Source organism: Pogoniulus pusillus, chromosome 15, assembly GCF_015220805.1.
Source record: "Pogoniulus pusillus isolate bPogPus1 chromosome 15, bPogPus1.pri, whole genome shotgun sequence".
NCBI classification, from domain to species: domain Eukaryota; kingdom Metazoa; phylum Chordata; class Aves; order Piciformes; family Lybiidae; genus Pogoniulus; species Pogoniulus pusillus.
Genome location: NC_087278.1, coordinates 26,539,931 through 26,562,289, shown reverse-complemented (window position 1 = coordinate 26,562,289; position 22,359 = coordinate 26,539,931). Strand labels below are relative to the sequence as shown.

The 22,359-nt window shown below is 42.9% G+C and overlaps 1 long non-coding RNA gene across 1 annotated transcript; it reads right to left on the bottom strand.

The window, feature by feature from the left end:
- Window positions 1-2,114: 2,114 nt before the first annotated feature.
- Window positions 2,115-22,317, bottom strand: LOC135181604 (uncharacterized). The gene is made up of 2 exons (XR_010304944.1): window positions 22,221-22,317; window positions 2,115-2,475 (listed from the first exon to the last, which is right to left on the bottom strand). It is a non-coding gene; the product is annotated as an uncharacterized LOC135181604 (long non-coding RNA).
- Between the last annotated feature and the right edge of the window lie 42 nt (window positions 22,318-22,359).

Sequence of the window (22,359 nt, the reverse complement as noted above, 5' to 3'; positions counted from 1 at the left end):
GAGTTTTAATAATTGTCTTAATTAATTTGGATTGTTTACTTCCTGGGGATATTGGTTGATATCTGGCTGAATATGAGCTCAAAGTGTGCCCAGGTAGCCAAGAAGGCAAACAGCATTCAGGCTTCTGTCAGAAATTATATGGCCAGCAAGAGCAGGGGCAGTGATCATCCCCTGTACTCAGCACTGGTGAGGTCACACTTCCAATACTTCATTCAGTTTTTGGATCCTCACTATGAGAAAGGCATTGAGGTGCTGAAGTATGGCCAAAGAAACTGGTGAAGGGTCTACAAAGCTAGTCACACAAGGGGCAGCTGAGGGAACTGTGATTGTTCAGTCCTGAGCAAGGAGGCTCAGGGAAGAGCTTACTGCTCTCTACAACTCCCTGAAAGGAGGTTGAAGTGAAGTGGGTGACAAGTAAAAAGAAGTAAGAGGAAATGGCCTCAAGTTACTCCAGGGGAGGTTCAGTTAGACATTAGGGAAAAAGTCTGAAAGGGTTGTTAAGCAGTGGAACAGGCTGTCCAAGGAAGCAGAGAGTATATAGATATACTTCCCTGGAAGTATACAAAGTCTAGATGCAGCACTTGAGGACATGGTGTAGTGGTGGACTCAGCAGCAATAGGTTAATGGTTGGACTTGATCTTAAAGGTCCAAATTAAGCAATTCTATAATTTTATGAAAAGGAGAAATCTGCCTAAACACTTGGGTGGACTAGCCCTAGAGCTCTGCAACCCTGACATCTCTTGTATCACAGAATGGGTTGGATTGGAAGTGACCTCCAAAGACCATCTAGTCCAACCCTCTCTGCAGTCAGCAGGGTCATCCTCCACTAGATCATATTGCACAGAATCTTGCCCACTCTGACCTCCAATATCTTCAGGGATGAGGCCTCAACTACCTCCCTGGGATCCTCATGGTGCAGAACTCGTTCCTAACATCCAGTCTAAATCTGCTCTTCTCTCATTCCAAACCATTGTCCCTCATCCTATCCCTGCAGGCCTTTGCAAACAGTCCCTCTACAGCCTTCTTGAAGGCACTTTCAGGTACTGAAAGGCTGCTACTAGGTCTCCTTGTATCCTTCTCTTCTCCATGTTAAACAACTGCAGCTCCATCAGCCTGTCCTTATAGCAGAGGTGCTCCAGCCCCCTGGTCATAATGGTTCTCATTTTGTAGGAAATAGTGCTGCAGTACTGTGTCAGCAACATAGGAGAGGGACATTTTAGTTTTGCATTTGTTTGATGATTTAATTTTGTTTTGTTCTCAAAACTGAAGTGGAAATGGAACAGTTTTCACCCTCTCACACTCAGAAACACTGGAGCGTGGGTAGTGCTAAAAAGTCAATTAAACTGCTGGGCTCAGCAATGTTTGTGCCTGCTATTAGGTCCAGAATCCCTCATGATGTCAAGGATGACAAGGGCCATAAAGCCTTTCTTATGCCTCCATATTTCTTCTTGGGTGGGAAATCATGTGCATGCAGTCTTTGTGGTTTTACATCCTTCTGCAGAAGAGAGCAATCCATGTCTCCATCCTCCCTCCCTGCAAACCAAAGGGATTTATTCTTAGTTCTTTTCCTGCCCAGCTAGGTGTCCTGTGAAACTGCAAGCAGATACAGTGGGGCCTCAGTGGGCTGCTACTGTGCAAGCCACTAACATAAGTTTTTGTAGAGCCTATGCTTCCTGTGTTTCTTTTCTGGAGCCTACACGCCTAGGAATAGTCATCTCAGCCTTGATCTTTCTGTTATATTTCTCTGTACTGCTTTCAGACTTGGATTTCTGATACAAAGAAGAACAAATACCATCCTTCTCAGCTATTTGCTTTTCATCTAGCTGATCCCAGAATACACTACCATAAAGCAAGAGGAAGGTGAAGAAGAGGAGGCAAGGACAGAAAGAGAGAACGGAAATCTATACCAACTAACCTCTGTCTTGGATGGCTAAGCTGAGGCAGACCTGAGTGCCAATACCTGGAGAGTGGAAGACACTGTAAGCACGGCAGGAAACACCTGCTGTGTTGCCAGCAGGGGACTGAAGACATACAGCCACCACATAGGGTATGTGAAATGGGCTCCCCTCCCCATCCAGTGAATACAGAAGGAAAGGAGGGGGTTTATACTGTGCTTTTCCTTTGTCTTATAAATGCAGCATGACATTTATTGGCCTGTTATCGTCAAGAGTCAAAATCCCAGAGGTCTTGAAAGCAACTTGAAGAACATTAGCACTGAGAGGAGGTCAGGGGGGCTTCCTGGCGCACAGACTCCAAGAGTGCTGGCTGTTCTGTATGCATCTACATTTAGCCTTTTTGCTTGACTTGTGATCTCAAATTCTGGGAGCCAATACATAATAAACCAAAGCAGCTGGAGAAAGCTCTTCCTGGATTATGCCCAAGTGGAGCAGTTGCATGAAGGATTTCAGCAGCTTCCAAGGAAGAAGTTCAAAGACATCAAGGCGTGTGACAACTCTGGCAAGCTGCTGCAGTCTCCTTAGTGGAAAATTATGTTGAATATGAACTGTCAGAAAAAGTGTCTCTTTCTCTTACATACAGAGGACAATACAGTTTATACCAGTGAGCAAAAGCATACAGTTCTGTCAGAGAAATCAGTGCTCCCACTTACACAATCTTAATTTATCCTATTTCTACTTATAAAACCTAACCAAACTTAAGCTTGAACATTTATGCTCATAAAATAACATCAAGAATCTTTAGGTAAATTTGGTGCAAATAAGTGCAAACAGGCATAGCTCCACTGCACTCAGGATTACTATACTTGGTTACAAAGCAAAAGTATTTGCAGCAGCCCACACCAGAAACTCCACAGACAAACAAGACCAAGCTCTCTGCAGATACACAGTTAGATAGCAGAGAAAATTTACTGACCACAATACAATGGTTGTGATTCACAGTGAGTAGCATAAAGGCAGAATTTGGCCTATGTATTGTGTTTATCATTAAGAAAACAAATTCTTTACTATTAAACACGAGTAAAAGTCTTTAAATAGGAATCACACAAAGGAAGTCAGTAGCTTCACAGAATTAAGGAAGCCAGATCTTCCTCAAATCCAAGTCTCAAGTAGCTTCACTGGGTAGCTATGCTAATTAATAGCAGTTGAAGATCCGGTGCTCAAACTGAATAGCAATTTCATCAGTGTTCTTGGTGAGGATAAGAATGGAGGTAGGATTTACAAAGGATCTACAAAGGATCTTTCATCTTTGGAGCTTTATTAACTAATTACTTTTCCCAAATCCCATGAGATAACCAAAGGGGTGATTATATTTCCAATGGTATCTCAGCTTTGATTACAAAAGGAAGATGCTCTCAGGCCTGACAAAAATAAAAATGTGTTCACAAGAGTATATGCACACAAATTCCTCCCTATAAATCAAGAACAGTACTTCCTGACTTTTAAAAATCACACCTCCAGCACCTCGCCTCCACTCAAAACTGCCATTTTTTCCCCTAGAGTCTCATCTTCTCCAACAAGAGGTGGCACTCACTGCGAGAGGACCCTTCACTCTCCCATTATAAGTACTTTATCCACACTGCCAGTGAGAACAGCTCTTGCCTCTTAATGTAGATCATGCTTTGAAGTATATGGATCTTAAGATGCAAGAGAAAAGTATTTTCAGAAGGTCCTTCCCTTTGCCTGCCTTTCAAGGACTGCTAATAGGCCATGGCAGTGTTCCTTCTCAGAGGAGGCTCCTCCTCGGTGCCTCTAAGCCAGCTCTGCTCCACCCCCGCTCTCCTCTCCCCTGCCTTGTGTGCCATCCTTGCACATGAAACTGTACAGGGTTAACCCTCCTAGGGGAGTGGTCTTGAATCTGACCCCAGGTGTCTTGACCCCTCCCCAGGGGTGAGTCTGAACACTACCAGGTGATGGTGGTTAGCCCACTCCTCTTTCCTATCTAATATCCATAAAACCAAGGGGACTGCCTGTTTGTCTGTCTTCCCTGCATCCCTGCTCAACAGCAACCACCATCCTCTTCTTGGTTCTCTTTTGTCTCACCACATGGCCATTAACCCACAAGGCAGACAAAACCCATTGCCATCAAATCTGGTTGTATATTTACATATTCTGTATTTTGCTGCCTCTTCACTATATCTTTGTAACTTCCCTACCTCATATACCTTTTATTTATTCTTAAACTTTTCTTCTTTTAACTTCCAAATCACAGTGAGATTATTTACTTGGGTGTGCTTACCTTTCCTCTCTCTTCATCTAAGTCCTTTTCTTTTGGGAAAGAAGGGGGAAAAGGGAAGGGCATCCTATAAATTGTTATTGGTTCCATTTGAGTCTATTAGACTCTGAGTCTCTGGGAAATTTCAATTAGAACCGAGACAGAAGCAAAGGCCGATGATGGATTCCTTCTGCTGGGCAAAACTCCACCCTCCACAAGTCACTCTCCCTGTTACAGTTAAATGTCAAAAGCATTTTCATTTTTCAAACTTGGTGGGCTTTTCCCTCCCCATTTACTTCTAAGCTAAACCATAACCACTGGAGCTGAGAAAGATCAGGTTTCTTCAAACAAAATGCCAGGTGTCTGCAAGACATTGTGTTCTTGCAGAAAACAGTAGGTGGAAGAGAAGGAACACTGGACTGAAAATTTATGAACAATCTGTTAAAATGCAAATCTAAAAGCTACTTTTTTTTATTACCTGCTTAGCAAGCAAAGTACTATTCTAATTCCATCTGGTCGTAACCAGAAAAGGCAAATCATAGAATGAGTCAGAGTTGGAAAGAACCACAAAGATCATCTAGTTCCAACTCCCCTGCCATGGGCAGGGACACCCTACCCCAGATCAGGCTGGCCAGAGCTTCATCCAGCCTGGTCTTAAACACCTCCAGGGATGGGGCCTCAACCACCTCCCTGGGCAACCCATTCCAGGTTCTCATCACTCTCATGCTGAAGAACTTCCTCCTCATGTCCAGTATGAATCTCCCCACCTCCAGATTTGCTCCATTCCCCCTATGTTGTGGTAGGCCTGATAGACACAAAATAGGCTCATACATGCCCTGCTTTGCTTAGGCATGTTTTTCTGCTCTACCAGAGAGGCAAGCACAGAAAGAGAAGACAAAAGGACACAAAAGAACCTGTAGCTACTGAGTCTGTCCTCCCCAGGGTCCTGTGGTAAACAAGGTGCACACTGAGCTTGTGCCTGCCTAGTGCAAGGCCTGTGCTTTTCCCAGATTAGGGAAAAGCAAGCCTATGGCTTTGACTAATATGGTGTGGTTCAGCTAACTGTCACCCTGATTGGCTATTCTGTGTCCAAAGGGCAATTAATCTCAGCCCACATTGATAAAAGGAGACACGCAGGTAGACAATGTGCTTTGCTTCCCTGCTTTGCTCCCTTGCCCTCTCTGCTGTGCTCAGCCACGCTCTGCTGTTGCTGCTGCAATTGCCTACTGCCTTATTATTTGCCTACTGCCTTATTATTTGCCTGGTAAAGTCTATTGCCACGAGTTACCAGGAGCAGGCTCTGGATGTCTGTATGCGATTGGCCTGTGTGGTCAGCATGACGTCGTGCCGAGGCTGCACGACCTCCTGCCTTCTGCACCTGAAATTCCTGCTTTGAATTCCTGGACATAGCATCCAGAAGGAGCCAGGAGACAAGGTCAGAGATTATCTGTCTCTGTCCCCAAAAGCTGGGAAGATTGGAGTCTCAATATCCAGCAAGACAGAGTCCCCTGAAAGCATTTGGGCACTGTCTGGACTGTGGCTAAGCCCCTCAAGTGGGTAATAATAATTTGTGAATAAATGCTTAAATGCCTCTTAGTAATTCTCCATTGCCTTCTGCCATAGAGCAGAAAGAGCTCCTTGAGCCCATCTACCGGGCAAGAGGCATTTGACCGCAGGAATCTTCTCTTCCAGTTCAATTATTGTTCATACATTTTGCTGGTTATTGCTAGATCTAGATACTATCCATAGAATGTTTCCATGACCGTGTAAGAATCAAAATATTATTAAAATGAGTGGTCAGGGTGGCAACAGTTCTGAACAGCAAAATTCATAAACAAGGTTAATTTTGGAAAAAATATCATCTCGTATCAATTAATGTCCCTTCCCCAACACCCCAGTCCTGTCACTACCTGATAGCCTAAAAAGTCCCTCCCCAGCTTTTTTGTAGGCCCCTTTCAGATACTGGAAGGCCATAATAAGGTCACCTGGGAGCCTCCTCTTCTGCAGACTGAACAGCCCCAACTCTTTTAGCCTGTCCTCATAGAAGAGGTGCTCCAGCCATCATCATTGTGGCCAATCATCATGCTGATCATCCTCGTGGTCCTTCTTTGGGCACACTCCAGCATGCAGGGTATTGCTGTACAATGCTGAAGTAATGGCTCAGTCATAAAATAGTAGCCTACATGTGTCTTTAGAAAGCTCCCAATGATGCAACTGTATAAACCCATTAAAAAGTTGTTCTCACAGAGTCATGTAGGGATTGAAAGGGACATCTGGAGATCATCTAGTCCACCCCTGTGCCCTGAACAAGTTGCACAGAAAAATGTCCAGGTGGGTTTTGAAAGTGTCCAGAGAAGTAGACTCAACCACCTCTCCAGAAATGCTATTCCTATGATCCACCACCCTCAAAATAAAGAGATTTCTCCTTATGTTCAAGCAAAAACTCACATGTTCTAGGATTATGGGATTCCTAATTCAATAAAAATAATAATTAACCTTGATTTTCCATTTTTTGTCCATTTAAAAGAATGTTTTATTAACTCAGGAGCAAGATTATAAATATCCAGCCTACCTGGTCACATCACCATCCTAAGACAATAACCATAATTAGCAGTACTAAGTTCTTTTCCTGGAAATACTCACCCACTATCACAATTTAGGTGCCTTAAGTAGTTAGAAAACAACCCCCAAAAAGTTAAAAAACTCAAGTGTACTAGGAGAAACTTCATTAAAAGCAGGGTATGTCATGCTTTGGGTTCTAAATAACTTTGAAAAATGTCATTAATAGTACCTGCTGTTTAAAGAGCACTTCTTAACACAGAGATCTGAAAGGGCTATGTGAAAGCAGGAATCATCCTTATAGCCAACTTACAGAAACAGAGTGAGCAAGTAAAGGAACAAGCTTTGAAGGGTAAAAATCATCAAATCACTTCGAGCCAAAAATTTTCAGTCATTGGTGTCACTCTATTCTTGCATCCCCTCATAATTCATCCTTACATGGCCATAGAAAGCAGCACTGTGTTAGCTTATTCAGAGTCTGAGTGACTGCTTGTACAACCAGCTCCTTTGACCACCAAGCTTCACCTTGAGGTTTAAAGAAAACCAGCTCAAGGGAACCTTGTGGCTTTCCTGTGTTGTTTCGGGGAGTTGGGGGTTTGTTTTGTTTTGATTGCTTTGTTCAAGTGTTGGAACAAACCCTCTTAATAGCAAATGTTGCAACAATGTTGCTGGTTTTGTTCTCCAAAAGAAAGTAAGTGACTGAAGAGTCCAAATTAAAACAAACAAACAAAAGATGTCAGCTTCTTTTTTGGTTAAAAGTGTGTTGGGCTGGCCTCAGGAAGCACCATCAGGCACTGGCTGCCCGGGAGGTGATGGAGTTACCATCCCTGGAGGTGTCTAAGAGGAGGCTGGGTGAGGCACTTAGTGCCATGGTTTAGTTAATTAGAAGGATTAAGTGATAGATTGGACTCAATGATCCTAGAGGTCTTTTCCAACCTGGTTAATTCTGTGGTTCTGTGATTCTGTGCTCTCCAGGGAGGTGGTTGAGTCACCAACCCTGGATGTGTTCAAAAATTATTTGGATATGGTGCTTGAGGATGTGGTTTAAGGGTGAATTTTGTAAGGCAGGGCTCTCAGTTGGCCTTGATGATCCTGAGAGTCTTTTCCAAAGGGAATGTTTCTGTGATTCTGTGATCAAGACAATAAAAGTTCATTACCAAGTTTCTGCACAGGTTGTGATGACAAGTGGCCTTTTCAAGCAGACTCAATTCCTTAAAAATACCAGTCAGGTGAAATCTGGTAATGCTGGTCCTAGTATTTACAGTGTCACTCCAGAATTTATAAGTGAGTAATTAGGAGTGAATTATTTTGAAGGAAGAAAATAAATGTTTCTCTTCTCACAGAATTAATGTCCAGAAATTCTCAAACATTTAAAATGAAAGGGAGAAGGGAAAGGGAGAAGGGAAAGGGAGAAGGGAAAGGGAGAAGGGAAAGGGAGAAGGGAAAGGGAGAAGGGAAAGGGAGAAGGGAAAGGGAGAAGGGAAAGGGAGAAGGGAAAGGGAGAAGGGAAAGGGAGAAGGGAAAGGGAGAAGGGAAAGGGAGAAGGGAAAGGGAGAAGGGAAAGGGAGAAGGGAAAGGGAGAAGGGAAAGGGAGAAGGGAAAGGGAGAAGGGAAAGGGAGAAGGGAAAGGGAGAAGGGAAAGGGAGAAGGGAAAGGGAGAAGGGAAAGGGAGAAGGGAAAGGGAGAAGGGAAAGGGAGAAGGGAAAGGGAGAAGGGAAAGGGAGAAGGGAAAGGGAGAAGGGAAAGGGAGAAGGGAAAGGGAGAAGGGAAAGGGAGAAGGGAAAGGGAGAAGGGAAAGGGAGAAGGGAAAGGGAGAAGGGAAAGGGAGAAGGGAAAGGGAGAAGGGAAAGGGAGAAGGGAAAGGGAGAAGGGAAAGGGAGAAGGGAAAGGGAGAAGGGAAAGGGAGAAGGGAAAGGGAGAAGGGAAAGGGAGAAGGGAAAGGGAGAAGGGAAAGGGAGAAGGGAAAGGGAGAAGGGAAAGGGAGAAGGGAAAGGGAGAAGGGAAAGGGAGAAGGGAAAGGGAGAAGGGAAAGGGAGAAGCCACAGCACTCTCTGAAGTGTATCTGGTCCCCAGATGTTTCTATCTGGAGCGCGGGGAAATTTTGTTTCCTTTCTCCTCAATCCCAGTTCTCACCTCCTGGGCAATAAGAAACCAGAGCTCTCGTCCCTTCTTTCCCTTTATTCAACCAAAAATCAATGGGAAGTAGAGCAGACAGAGCAAGAAGACTTTTGGAAAGAAGAATAAAGAAACCTTCTTTCTGTCTCCAACTACTTTAGCCTGCCCATCACAAATTCATCCAGTAAAGATATGAGGTTTGTCTCATTAACTAGTCCCTGCCACACAACCCAAGTCATACATAGTCTAAGTAGGGAGATGAAAAACTGCTTTGGTAGAAACACAGCTCAGTGCTTTGCAATACCAACATTAATCCCTGCCAACTAGCTCACCATCAAGGTTAGCATGCTCACGTGAACGTGGTGTGTTTCCAGCTCCACAGCTCGTACACTGTTTCACGGCCTCAGCAAGTACCCCTGGGCAGCATGATCTAGGCTTCTGCAGTGCTTAATTTTTCTTCCCAGTCATAACATCATCAGTCAGATTGTTGCAGAATAGGTTTGTTTCCTCTCACTTAAAGAGAGATGACCAAGAGGAAGAATCACATTTTTTATCCAGTTCCCACAATGATTACAAAAGTTGACTTTCTGTTTACTCCTCTGTGGAATGGGTCAGATCCTCAGCTCAAATTACCACCATAGACATCAGTACTTACTCTTGATGACAAGATAAAAACCTGTGTCCCCATGGAGAAGGAGAAAATTCAAGATCACAGGCAGTAACTGCATTGTTTTAAGTGTCTTGTGTCGCATTAAAGTTTATGGGAATGCCCATCATCTGAGGGCACAGTTTTGTGTGGTCATGAAGAACAGTTTATTTGAAAGAGAAATTTATTAGAAAAATGTCTTTTCCTCTTGACAAACACTTTTTGTAATGCCTCATGGACTAAAGAGAGAATTTATGGCAGTTCTCTGAGTTAAAGGGGAGAAAAATGTAAAAGATACTGCAAAGGTAACTGGGCTACCAAGGAGCAGATGGCTTTAATTACCTATTTACATGATTGTTTATACTGGGAATTTGAAACAAAGATGCACAGCTTAGAAACAATACCCATTGTGGGAACTCTCTGTACATTTTCATTAAGCCAGAGTTTAAATGATTTTTTTTTAATCACTTTATGCTACCTGAAGTCAGTTTGACACTACAAAATCCTATGTGCCTTGCACACAAGAAATTACTTGTACCAGATGTGTACAAAGATACACAAATCTATATATGCTGAGCCTCAGCTTCATTTTTGTTCCTCCTGTTTCCTACTGCTCTGGACCTGCAAAAATGTCACATCACTTCACAAAAAGATCAGGCTCACTGGGTCAAGTTTTTTCTGCAACTCAGTAGGGTTCTCTCAGGGGTGAATTTGACCCCAGGGGTGGACTCCAGCAGTCTGAGATTTGTACTGATCCTCTTTGCCCTGAGGATCCTTTCACACTGCCAGAATTTGAGGCAGCAAACATGGGAGGATGAGCTCCTACCTAAAAGTGTTATTAGCCTTTCTTCTATGCTCCCAGATGTTGTCCATCTCCCACTGCTTCTGTAGGTGCTCGAACACCTTCCAAGAGCCAGTGTATGTCACTAGTCTGAGAGAAAACTAACTCAGATGAAAGTAAAGAAGAAAATGCTTTTTGCAGTGTAGCAAGCTAGCAAGCTCTCATGAGGTCCACATGCAGAAGGAGGAGCAGGCAGGACCACAGGCTCACTAAGAGTAGTTGCAGGAGAAAGGCAGAGCTGCAGGTGCAAGCCTCGCTCTAGCAAATGCAGTCAAAGCATACACATGAAACCTCAGACCTTTATTTGCAATATGGTTTAAACTAGAGCAAAGTCCTGTAGAGCTGTCTGGTGTGGTGATTACAGAACAGTTCACTTTAAATCTCCCATACATTCCATTCCTTCGATGGACATCATTCAAGAGTGGGTGTTAGGAGCATGGGGACAATGTTTTTTCAGTGGTGTCCAGTGACAAGACAAGGAGGTAATGGGCACAAAATTGAATATAAGAAGTTTCCTCTAAATCTGAGGAAGAACTTCTTTACATTGAGGGCAATGCAGCATTGGAGCAGGCTGCTCAGAGAGGTGGTGGATTCTTTGTCCCTAGAGTCATTCAAAGCCTGCCTGGATGCTATCCTGTGCAACCTGCTCAAGGTGATTCTGCCCTGGCAGGGAATGGGTTGGTCTCAATGATCTGCAGAGGTCCTTTCCAATTTCATTCATTCTGTGATCTGATCAAGAACAACAACCAACTTGCAGTAGCTAACCAAATGTCACAAGATTCTTGTGCATATTCTTCCACATAATAAGTTCCAAGCATAATGTTTGCACTTGGAGGACTTCAGCACATCCTCCACCTATTTACTAGCTTGATCTAGAATTACACTTGAAATTACACTGGTTAATAGATGCCAGGCATTATCTACAACTCAGCACTTCTTTTACAGTGAGTACTTCTTTTATAATCAAGATCAAACCTAAGTAGCATAAACAGACTAATAAATCAGGTAAGCAAATGATATCTGCCAACAAAATATGCTTAAGGAAGGGCTATTCAGCTTCAGTGACTTAGTACAAACAAACCCCTGGGTCAAAGAATAATTACAGTATACTATCTATGAATAGAATAACCAAATCAAGCCAGCATTCAAATATATGGCCGTAGTCCTGGGGTGCTTCTAAGTCAGAAGGAGAGAACTTATATAGAAACATATTTTATATGAAACAAATCAAGGACAAGTCTTATCTCTTCATCTCTTCTGTAAAAGCTGAAGATGTACATAACTTCACAGGTTAAACCATCTGAGCCCAAATATATTAGCACAAAGAAAAATGGTCGCCACGAACTGCCCTGGTAGTGCATGTATGATGGGTTAGAGTGGATCCTTCCCCCAGTAAATTCACTACAACTCAGAATTTTAGAAAGTCAAAAAAGAAAAGGGAATTGTATTTTTATAACAGTATATGGAGAATAAACTGCTACAGAATATAATAACCTTAAAGAAGACGGAGATGGGGATGAGGCCAAGCAGCAGTGAAGCAGCAAAGCAGCAAGCCAGAACAGCGGTGGGGAAGATAGCAGCAGACACAGCAGAAGCAGCAAGGGGGAGATACAAGTTGATCTTCCAGACATAAGCTTTTGATGCTCCAATGAAATTATATTAACTTATTCATTGTTACCATTTTATGGCCTATCCCTGGAATGTTCACCTCCATACTCAGACACTCCAATATTCTTCTGCTTGTAAGTTTCTCTGTTCCAAATTTGTTTGTGTTTGTTTCAATTTACCATCGTCAATTTCTACAGCTGCTATTCCAAAAAGCCCATTTGTGACCCTTAGGATCTTTGAAACAACCTTGTCTCAGAAAGTCAATTCCCAGAATGCAAGGCACATCAGGACCAGTTACAATAGTATGTTTCTTCCACTCTTTACCAGTTAAATTTATTTCAGCCTGCAACTTAGTTCTAACTCTTGAGATCCACCAGTGATTCCAGAATAACTTGAATGAATAACTTCACCTTAACTTCCAGACTTAATTAGCAACCAGTCAACTTGAATTAGCCCCACACTGGGTGCCAAAATAAGATGTGACCCTTTGGGTGTTACCAGCCCCCCCCCCCCCCCCCCAGCACTTAGGAAAAGTCACCCAGACTAGATTTGGCCAGCTAGAAGTTAAGGAATGGAGCTATATTTACAGCTTAGTACAATTTACAAAACATATATATGCACAAATATATACGGTTATATACAAATTAAAAGTAATACAGAAACACAATACTCCTCCCAGAAATCAGAGTCCCCAGGAGGGCTTCCGACCCAAACTTCCTTCCCCCTCCCTCTTTCCCTCCCTTCAGAAATAATCAGATCAACCCACATATATCTCACATGATATATCTGGAGATCTGAGGTGAGATGTCCAAAAGACAAGGAGGTTAGAGGAAAAAGGGTTAGGTCGGATTAGAGTTAAGGCAAAGACAGCCACACAGATCGGACCAAAAGAAGGAACAGCCAGAAATGAGAGCTGAGATGTGTCTTACAAGTGAGTGTCTTCTCTATATTTTGACTAGTTGCATTTTCTCACCAGAAGAATGGGTAATATAGGTTACTGGGGTTTTTTCTTTCTTCTCACAGCTAAGGATTTCATTTCTCTCAGTAAAATATTCCAATTAGCCTCAAACCAGCACAGTTTGAGCTAAAAATCTAGCATGATGTAAAAAAAAAAATGCCCTTTGCAAACCATGGTTATATCAGTCCCCAGAGCAATGATGCAGCACCAGAAACGGCTGAAATAGCTCTTCAGGATTTCAGAAGTCTGATTTGAATGATATTTTATTTCAAACAGCTGTATGTAAAAAATCAATTGCTTCTTACTCAGCAGAGAGCACAGTCAATCTAAGTCAGCTACCAGGCTCTTCTACACTTGCAAGCTCTTTGGACATTTCTGTGTCTCTTGGATTGTGACTTAAAGTCTTTGGGACTGGGACCACATTTGCTTCCTAAGTGTGCACACTATGAGAGTCTACAGGAAGGATATGGATCTGCTGAAACGGGTCCAGAGGAGGCCATGAAGATGATCAGGGGCCTGGAACACCTCTGCTATGAGAATAGGTTGAGGAAGTTGGGGTTGTTCAGCCTGGAGAAGAGAAGGCTTCGGGCAGACCTAATAGTAGCCTGCCAGTACCTGAAGGGGGTTACAAGAAGGCTGTGGAGGGACTGTACACAAAAGCCTGCAGGGACAGGATGAGGGACAACGGTTTGAAATGAGAGAAGAGTAGACTTAGACTAGGTCTAAACAAGTTCTGCACCATGAGGGTGCACTGCAACCTGCAACAGGTTGTTCAGGGAGTTAGCTGAGGCCTCACTCATGGAGATCTTCAAGTTCAGGCTAGAAAAGACTCTGAGCAATATGATCTATGGCCTTTGGTGGTCTCTTCAACCCAAAGAGTTCTACAATTCTACTCACAGTTGAAGCTATTTTACAATGGTTCATGAGTTCAGTTTAGATATCATTAGTGATTAACAAGATGTCTGAGTTTACCTTCAAATTCTTCACCAACTAATTTTTGTCATCCCATGCATAAGAGCAAGCAAACAGAAAAAAACAAAAGGAGAAATTAGAGCAATGAGGATTCAAAGCCTAGCCTGGTATTTTTTCCTGTTGCCAGTGAAAGCCATTACAGTAACACAGGGATCTCACTACCATTTCTTTTATAAAACTTCCAGTATTCCACCTTCATCAGATTGATGTAAAGGTCTGCAGAAGGTTCAAATCCTCAATCCATTAAAAATGTGTCATAATTCCATGGGAAAACAAACTACAAACAGCGTGTGCCAGATGGGGGCGTATCCTGTGAAAGGAAAAAAAGAAACAAAACAAACAAACAACAAAACATCCTGGCCAAAAAGCATGAAAGTGGCAGAATTCCCACAGCATTCAGCAGGCCTGGATGTTGCCCTTAAGAGTTTCTTCTATTTTCTGTCTGTGACAACTTTCCAAGGTTTATCTTTATCTTACTTCTGGATTCCAGGTACAAGTTTATTGTCTCATTTTATTTATAGGCATTGGCTTTCTATTCATTCTTTAATATTTCTTTTTTTAATTGCTCCTGCTGTTATGATTTTTTGGCATACTGATGGCAGCCTTCTGGACTATACTAATCTCTGACAAGACTGAGACACAGACCTAACTAAAATTGTCTGGTACAGCCAACACTGTGTTTAAAATAGTTCCATGATTTTTTTTTAATCTATTTTTACTGGCTGGGGCAGGATTTCTTTTTTCAATCATGAGACTGTGCTTTAGATTTTGTTTTAAAATGTGTTAGAAACTTTTAAATATCTGGTTTACTCTGTGTGTTTTCTGATGCGAGTTAGATAACTTCAAACCAATATAAAATTTGGAAGCACAAGTCAGGCTTTGGCAAGCAGAAGTATCACACAACTTGCCTTTGCCAGAATAGTGTCCTATCCTTAAAGTCTGACTGTCATTATGCCAACACATGGTTATACCTGGAGGACATCCACATTTTTAATGCACAGTCACTCTGCCTCCCCATTCTACTTTATTTTTTCATTTGTCCCACAAAACAGTTGCTCACAGTAGCATATTTTGTCCACCTTATGCTGCTAGGAAAAGAAAACAAAAACAGAAAAAAAAACACCAAAAAAACCCCAACCAACCAACAACCAAAAAAAAAGGTACAAAAAACCCTACAGAAGAACAATAGTTATTAAAAAATAATAATGCTAATAACATTGTTCAAAAAAGCTTGCTCTAGTTTCTGTTGGCTTTCTGGTCAGCTATGGAAATGGGTGAGAGTAAAGAACCACAGGAACCCTTCAATGGAGTCAGTTTTAGTCTGAAGCATAGAGCTAGTGGAGGAAACAGACAGTGGTAGAAGTTATGCCACTTTAAATACTTTTCCCTGTTTCTAAGTCCAGACTCTTGTTGTCTACAAACTCTGCAACTGGTTTTGTCTTTTTAGTTACCAAGCAGTGCCTGGGATCACACATTTGAAATGAGGCACTAAAATGAGGTAACAATGGGACTGGATAGATGCAAAATCTATAATGTCTCATGTAGCGTACCAAAAAGTTAATGCTGTTATCCTGTGATCAGCACATCACTGAGAGCTTTGTACTGCCTGCCTCACAGAAAAGTATCAAGATATATACTGCAAGGAACCAAAACAACCTATGTGTGGGTTAAGCTCTGCAGCAGCAGGCAGGAGCTAGCAGGGTGAGCCAGAGTCCCCAGAGCAGCAAGCTGTGCCATGCTGCTCTTCCTGTGGCTGCTTGGTCCCTTCCCCACAACCCCTACTAATGCACTAATGTAGAAGCTGACTTTACACTCACAGGCTACCGAAAGAGCTTTTTTACCTCCATGTGTCAGCCTACCCAAGTCACAAGGGTGGAAAGCCAAACAGCTGGTCAACATTCCCCACTTCTCTACAGCACTCATCCATGAAACACTGAGGGTCAGGTCTCTTTGTCACAGACTTCTGGGTAGAGAAACCCCAGTGTTATACTAGGATATTGCATCAGCCTGGCCCTTTGACTAAAGAATCCACTTCCAGAAGAAATGTAATTGAAGAGAGGGCTATAGCAAGAGGAAAATTTGAGTTAGTATCTCATGGTTGGGAGAGACAGTAAAAACAACTCTGGAATTCTGTTCTCAGCTCTGTACTTGATTCCATGTCTAAGTCACAGAGCTCAGATTTAAGATATGCAGAGGTTTTGATCTGCACCTACAGACAAGATTGGTTATTCTGGGTCCTACATATATTAACCTCCTTTTGAGAAAGTTGCCCTTAACCAACTTAGGTTTCAGTTCCTCCTCTAACCTGGACATAGTAATGCCAACCTATACCAGAAGATGAGCAAGAGTGGCTTAATTGTCTGTAAATTCCTTTGAGATGTCAGAAGAAAAGTACCACTTATATATTAAAAATGTCATTTTAGTTCCTTCTAACCTATTAGAAACTGGAAAACAATTTTGTCTCTATACGTGGAATCATCTAGAAATTATCTATGATGGAAGTTATGAGACATTAGTGACACTTACACAAGTCACATGCATGCAAACAAGTCTATGATTTTCATTAGAGACTTACTAAGGTTGTATGAATTTGTAAGTATATACTCATTAGCAAAACTCCTACATTTTTAACATCTGACAAGTACTGCCTCAAGCATACCACTGTAACCGGGATCTACGATCAAAGATAGCAGCCTAGAGCATACTGGATCCTAATGACAAAGTTAATGCTTAGAAACGATACTGGTTATTGAAACAGACCTCGAAATTAATAATTTGAATATCAAAAAGCCACTTACATGTAGTGCATGTATGCATCTAATACCTCTTTTCTGCAGGTATTTCACATCTACACCAAAAAACACCCCAAAAAAACAACAAATCATCACAGTATCCCAGTATCACCAAGGTTGGAAGAGACCTCATAGATCATCAAGTCCAACCCTTTACCACAGAGCTCAAGGCCAGACCATGGCACCAAGTGCCACGTCCAGTCCTGCCTTGAACAGCTCCAGGGACGGCGACTCCACCACCTCCCCGGGCAGCCCATTCCAGTGTCCAATGACTCTCTCAGGGAAGAACTTTCTCCTCACCTCCAGCCTAAATCTCCCCTGGCGCAGCCTGAGGCTGTGTCCTCTTGTTCTGGTGCTGGCCACCTGAGAGAAGAGAGCAACCTCCTCCTGGCCACAACCACCCCTCAGGTAGTTGTAGACAGCAATAAGGTCTGCCCTGAGCCTCCTCTTCTCCAGGCTAACCAATCCCAGCTCCCTCAGCCTCTCTTCATAGGGCTGTGCTCAAGGCCTCTCCCCAGCCTCATTGCCCTTCTCTGGACATGCTTAAGCATCTCAGTGTCACAGTATCACAGTATCATCAGGGTTGGAAGAGACCTCACAGATCATCAAGTCCAACCCTTTACCACAGAGCTCAAGGCTAGACCGGGGGTCCAGAACTGAACACAGCACTCAAGGTGTGGTCTAACCAGTGCAGAGTACAGGGGCAGAATGACCTCCCTGCTCCTGCTGACCACACCATTCCTGATGCAGACCAGGATGCCACTGGCTCTCTTGGCCACACTGATACCCATCTGAACATGAGCCAGCAATCAGCACCCCCAGATCCCTCTCTGTCTGGCTGCTCTCCAGCCACTCCGACCCCAGCCTGTATCTCTGCATGGGGTTGTTGTGGCCAAAGTGCAGCACCCTGCACTTGCAGCTATTGAACCCCATCCCATTGGACTCTGCCCATCTGTCCAGGCGGTCAAGGTCCCGCTGCAGAGCCCTTCTGCCCTCCAACCCAGCCACATCTGCCCCAGCTTGGTGTCATCTGCAAACTTGTATGGGTTATACCATGGGTTCTACCAGAGAAGTTAAGAAGCCTTTTGCCACATCAGAACTGTGTGAAGCCAATTGTAATTTGACATCTGTTTAGAATGAAAATTGTGTCTTACATAAATGTCTTTTTTGGGAAGAAAAAAAAAATTATGCAATCAACATGTTTTTGCAAATAGCTCATTCAGGGATTTGGAGCAGGGTGTTTGTTTAATTTTGGGAGCAACGGATTTTCTCCTCTTTTATTTTTGTAGTTGAAAGACAGGAATCAGGACCCAGAGAAAAATGTCAAAATACATTTGCATAAGAGTGCAGGGTACTTTAAATACACACACACACACACACATATATATATATGTATGTATAAATGAAAATAATTTGATGGTTTCTCAAAAACTTTCAGCAATATTTGTTCTCTTCTTGGCAAGTTCCACCACTACCCTAATGTCTGTTGGGCTGCAGCTCCGTGAGACAGATAGAGCTAAAGATTCCTGCAAGAATCGCTCGGAACTATCTAGTAGTTCCCATTTCTATTAATAAGATTGATTATGGAAGAGAAATATATATATTTCTATATATCTATTGCATCTATATATCTATTGATCCATAGCCCAGATGAATTCCTAAAATACAGCCAAGTTCTCTACCTATAGAGAGCAAATGAAAAACTGATGTTAACATTTCCATGCTTCCATGTAAATTATTGCAGACAACTAATGCCAGGTATAAACTTAATATTTTTTACATAGAAATGAAAGGGGAACTTTTATTTTTCCTACACTTGTCTATTAGTCATTATTTCAGGTTAACATGTTGCTTGTTAGAATGGACAGATTGCAGGTAAAGAAAGCATAAACCTTTTCTTTCATTGTTAAGGAAAATAAGAAAAAAATACTGCTGTATGCAAGAGAACTTCCTTCTTGGTAGACCAGAAATAGAGTTGCACTGAGCATGGATTTTAGAAGCATACACCCAAAGATTCATCTATTTTATTACCTCTGAAAATCAGATGTTTCGCAGACTGACACACACATAATCATCCTACTTAGAAAATTAGAATCTGTTACTTCTAGTAGAAAACCAAATCTGAAGTTTCAGATTCTGGGCTCTTGCTTTTAAATTTTTTTTTTCCAGTTCTTACAGGTCAGATAAATGAGACAATCATGCTTTGTAAAATTAATAAGCGTTTCTGATTGTTGCTTATAGAAACTCTTCAGAAAACAACTTCTCCCTCCCCAGAAAAACCCCAATCAACCAATAGCATAGGCTTCCATCTTGGTGGTAAAAAATGTATAACAAGAGTAAAATTTCACATTTTTAAAATAGACACTTTGAAATTGTGTAGCAGCACCACTGTCAAAAATTGCTGGCAGTTTAGGTACACTAACTTCAAGATGCCTAGACAGAGATACCTTCAAGAACTTGGCTTCTGGAGCATGAATGTTTAATCATTAGTTCCCACTGAAAATATTGGCCCAGGCTTCTGTTAAGAGCATCGTGCTTTGTGCAGTATTAGCTGCACACTGTTTTCTGCCTGAGAAAAGATCCCTTTAGTCTCCCATGCAGGCAGGGGACTCCACTATATCCCTGCTGCTGAAACACAACTTCAGTTAGTTCTATCCTTAATTAAAGCTGACATCTCTTATGTGAGCCATTCACCTTTTATTCAACATGAACAGCCTGCAAAAATGGCTGAGAAGTTCACAGGAAAGAAGCAGTTAAATGATAAAAATGTGAAATGTTATGCGGCAAGCTGTGTACAATTAACTAGAATTCAAATATACACCTTGTTCCAATCCAAGCCATTTATCAGATAAAAATAGTCTGCTAGAAGAATGTCATGATTAATGAGGTGAGACTCCAGCTAATTACTGTTTCCTCCAGAAGTAATTAGGTTGGCATTGCTAATCAAGATGAATGAACACTCTGACCCGCTTTTTTAAATGTAAAACTATGAGCTGCAGCAGCAATAACATCATTTAGTTCAGGCAATGTAGTCTTTATTAGGCTTGTAGTTTGATTAAATTCTTTTGTTACGCCAGGCTTTCCACGCATGAACAGATGAATGCTGTGATGTTCAAAGAGTTTGTCACCCTTAATTAAAGACTGAAAAGGCTTGTTCAATTCACAGGGCAATACATAGGACAGCTCTAAATTGATAGCTTTTAAGTGGGGGATAACTTAGGGAGCCATAGGGTTTGCCCATCTGCAAGGGGTTCTCTCCTCCTTCCACAGTTTTCCATCACAGAAGCTGGAAAATGCATATATTTTTGTATTAATTCCATTAGCCAACACTCATTTCACCAGAGCACCTTTTCACACCCAGCTGTACAGCTGTGCTTGTGTAGAGTGAATCTACCGTCAATTAATAGAAAGAAAGCCCTAGGAAGTGTGTTGGAAATAGAAGCTTCTTTATCGTGCTGTTTCTGTGACCCCTTTTGCACAACTAACAAGTTCCAGAACAGCCTCATCTCCTACCACTTCAAGAGTTCACATCATGATCACATATCTTATTTTGTAGTGTGGGGGAGGGGAAGGGAGTGATAGTGCAGCATCTGAATGATGTAGAGATACAACACGGAGTTAACATAGGGTGATTTCCTGTCTCACTTCTTCCTATGACATAAAGTGCTCCCTTATTCCAAGAATGTATTTTTGGTCAATGCTAGCTCCAAATTTTCACCTGAGATTTTTAATTTAAGGCACAAATTAGAGACAATAAGAAAATTACCTGCATTCCACAATTAACTTTGTTTTGATCTGTTCACTGCCAGCTTAACAAAATGTACTGGAGTTGAGAAAGTGAGATCTCAGGGCCAGTGGTGGGGGCTGAGGAGTGGCATGCACAGAAATCTTGTCCCTCTCCATAACAGCAGGTGCAGGTCTAATTTCATGCAGGCAGTTAGGCCCCTGTACACCTATCCAGCCCCAGTACAAAGCAGCAGGCTGCCCTAGCTGGGGCACAGAGCAGGCAAACAGTCCTAACAGCAAGAGGAGACATCCTCATGAGACTGCCATGACTGAGGAGCACCACTGCTAATGGTGCTTTGCCACAGGATGGGTTGCTGTTGACTTGAGCTTTCTCTCATGCATGTTTGGTTGGCCACAAGCTCACCTTGCTAACAGGATGAGACCCAGAGTTGGTGCTTCCCAGACAAGCCTTTCTCTGTCGAGCACCTGTACACAACATGAGAGGTGATGCCCTGAGCAAGCTCTGACCTGCTGTCATGGAAGGGAGCAGAGCTCTTGCAAAGGTCCCATTTGTACACAGGCTCGTGGCTCACACGGGTACCTTCTATGGAAAAAGTCAAACCAATATTCCTCTCTGCTTGTACTGATGCAGCTGCTGTACCAGCAGACGTGCAGCCCCGGAGAATCTCTCCCTCGGAGGAGTAAAAGACATAAACATGGCTATGTTTTGAAATAAGGACCTTGGTTCTCATACCCGATGAATATCTGCTGGGGGGCTGACCCCTGGGTGGTCCCATAAGTTGTTTTTGGTTAGCATTGTCCAATTGTGTGAGTTGATTATAAGTTTGTACCAATCTGTAAAGCTAACGCAAGTCTGCCTGAGTTGGCTGATCACATCTCTTCTGAGACACTATACAAAATGCCGCATTTGCCTTGGCTGAGCCCTAGCCCCTCGCTCTCTACCCTGCTCTACTTGCACCTCTCTTGCTCGTCACCCTGATCGCCGATTACACACGCGGCATTCGCATCGCAACAACCAGCTCGGGACGGCACCGTTCCAGGCAGCGCCCGATCCTTACGAGCCCCGGGAGGCAGCCTTCAGCTCGACCGGACCCGCGGAGCCTCGGACAACGCACCCTAAAAATTCCTGATACTTTGAAACTTCTCTGAACTGCATCTGGACAGTGAGTAACTGATAAACTTTAATTTGGAGACTGAATAACCTCTCAAGACTTCACTGAACTCTCTTAAATTATAGACTCTCTTCATTTTAGTCATTCTGTATTTTAAATCACAACCACGAACCAAGAATCTACGTGGGATAATTACCAACAAGTTTGGGAAGGGGATTTGTAGTGCTTACAGTAATAAATCATTTAAACTGTCATAAAAATCGGCCTCGCATATCATTCCCCAACCCCCCCAAACAAACTTTCCCGTCCGCGACACCTGCCAGTATTTGGCTAAGAAGCTAACTACATGCCTCAGAGTAAAGCCACACCTGAGCACGCCACCCATGGGCACCATTTGCCTCCCTCAGTGCAGCTCCACTCAGCCACAACCCACGACAGACACAACACCATACCCCAGTGCACAGAAGCTGCTGCCTGCATTTCATACTCTATCACATATTTAACAGGGTCACTGTCCCCTCTGGTGTGGTCTGAGGGAGTAACTGCCAGAGACTGACCCCCTGAGAGCCCTCAGGCCCATGGACCTTGCTGCCCTCCGCTCCCTGCAGAAAGCTCCACGATGCCATCTCCTCTCCACCTTTCCAGTGCCTAACAATTTAATGAAAACTTTTAACTCAGAGGTGGGAATAGCATCTCTTACCTTCCTCTGCCTTCATCTGGTGGATATTTTGTCTCGATTGATTGCAGAAGCCCATTTTTAACCTCCTCTTCTCATAATGCTGCAACACCAGCCACTGACTGGCGCACACCTGCCTGTCCTCACCCAGGCTAGGCCAGTC